Below are 2500 nucleotides of genomic sequence, written 5' to 3'. Positions count from 1 at the left end.
CTAGCTTGGGTGGAGAAGGGGCTTAAGCGTTGATCATAATACATATGGTCAGTCTCTAGGGAATTATTCTGCTTGCCAGGGCAATGTCATTGTCCCTTGCCTCTGCCATTCATGAGAAACCTTTAAAACTTATGTTAACGTCGTTTTGGACAGTATGTTCTTATTAACAATGATAGAAATGTGTAATTTATACCGAATGTCGTCTCGAAAATTATCAACAAGCAACACGCTTGAAAGTTCAATCATATTATTTTCCCTGTTGGAGCCCTTTGGGCTTACAGCATCTTGCTTTTCCAACTAGGGTTGTAGCTTAGCAAGTGATAATAATAATATTAATAACAATAATAACTAAACTACGCAGTTCAGAGGACCTTACAATGAGGATCGTAATTGTAACCGTTTCTTGTTATAGTTTCCTTGTTTTATTACATTTTGTATCTAATCTTTCTACCTATTTTGTCTAATGCAGTTCAGGAGGCTGCCATTTCCAATGGCAATAGTTTGTTTTCAAATGTTCCATTTTTATTCTTAAAAACCAAAAGTCGTTCACATTGTTTACATTATGCATTCAAAACTTTTTTTAAGATTCTTATAGAGATTTGGTTTTTGACTGCCCTTCCTCATCACAATGAGGTATTTTGTCCAATTTCTCGCTACTTGTTTTCACTCTCCAACTAATGTGCTATAGATTCCGCAAATGCAAAAAGCTCTTTAGCTAAGTTCCTTACGCAGTTTAAAACACTTCCAGTTTTTATTGCAATCTGCTTTCCGTTTCCCCCCTTCCATTAGAGGCATTACCAATTTTGCTTGTAGTTACTTCTCTAGTGTGAGAGTACCTTACAAAGAGGCGAGATATTATTATTATTATTATTATTATTATTATTATTAGCCAAGCTACAACCATGGTTGGAAAAGCAAGATGCTATAAGCCCAAGGGCTCCAATAGGGAAAAATAGCCCAGTGAGGAAAGGAGATGAGGAAATAAATAAATGATGAGAATAAATTAACAATATATCATTCTAAAAATAGTAACAGCGTCAAAACAGATATGTCGTATATAAACTATTAACAACGTCAAAAACAGATATGTCACATATAAACTATAAACTATAAAGGCAATTGAGGTTTATTCAACTGTTGTCATTGTTGCCCTCAAATGTTTGTATATAAGCTTGTTGAATTTCAACAAGATAAGGAGCTTATATACAAACATTTGAGGGCAACAATGTCAAAAAATTCAAACAATGTGAAACATGGAATGGCAAGCTTAAACAGGTTTTTCTATTATCAGTGCGGGGGTAAATGCAAATGAGGTTTATTCAACAAGGTAACGAACTAATATGCAAACGGTTGAGTGCAATAATGTTGCAAAAATTCAAGCAATGTGAAACATGAGTAGGCAAGCTTAAACATGTTTTTCTATTATCAGTGCGGGGGTAAATGCAAGTGAGGTTTATTCAACAAGGTAACGAGCTAATATGCAAACAGCTGAGAGCAATAATGTTACAAAAATTCAAACAATGTGAAACATGCAATGGCAAGCTTAAACAGGTTTTTCTATTATCAGTGCGGGAGAGAGCAAGAGATATAAAAAAGGAAATAGCATTACAGTGTATGAGCGTGTATGAAATAATTGCGGTACACTACCTTCCAATTCTATTAGTGACATCGCCAATATTGTCTACATTCTGCATTAATCTCGCCAGCTCAGTTTCTGCTTTGGTTGTATAGTCGAAACTCCCAAACTCACTGGAACGCAAAGGCTCAACGAGGAATGACCAGACAGCCCGGCATTATGTTCGTTATCACAGCTCAGTGAACACTTTCCTAGGACTCATTAGTACTAATCAGCGAAAAATATTTGAATATTCATTTTCAGATTCTCCCAGCGCGAATAATTAAAGTCACGGTATGCTTACGCGTGTGCCTATAGGTTTAAAGGCCGCTCATGAATGGCAGAGGCAAGGGACAGTGCCATTGCCCTATTAAGCAGGACAATGCCCTAGAGACTGACTGTATAAACATATGATCAGCGCCCAAGCCCCTCTCCACCAAAGCTAGGACCAAGGGGGGGGGGGGGGCAGGCAATGGCTGCTGATGACTCAGTAGATAGATCTATAGGTTCCTCCAAACCGCCAGCCTTAGCTCACAAGGATGGTGGGGTTGCACCGACCAAAGGAACAAACAAGTTTGAGCGGGACTATAACCCACGTCTGGCAATCACCAGACAAGGACTTTACCACCAGGCTACCACAACTAGATAAAGTAGTTGTCACGCCACTGAGGATAACTTGAAAAGATGATCACATTTGAATTTATTGATAACTGATAAAAAAGGCATAATGATGAAGCTAATGAGACAGAGAAATTGAAGTAAAGTTATATCCATTATGTTGAAGTTGACTTTGAGGAAATAGAAATAATTTAGAGATATCAAAAGATTTTTTCTAAGCAGATAAAATGATGACAATTGCATTACAAACAAAATTTGATTTGTTTC

Source organism: Palaemon carinicauda, chromosome 35, assembly GCF_036898095.1.
Source record: "Palaemon carinicauda isolate YSFRI2023 chromosome 35, ASM3689809v2, whole genome shotgun sequence".
In the NCBI taxonomy this organism is placed as follows: Eukaryota; Metazoa; Arthropoda; class Malacostraca; order Decapoda; family Palaemonidae; genus Palaemon; species Palaemon carinicauda.
The sequence above is the reverse complement of the archived record's forward strand: the minus strand, read 5'-3'. Positions refer to the sequence as shown.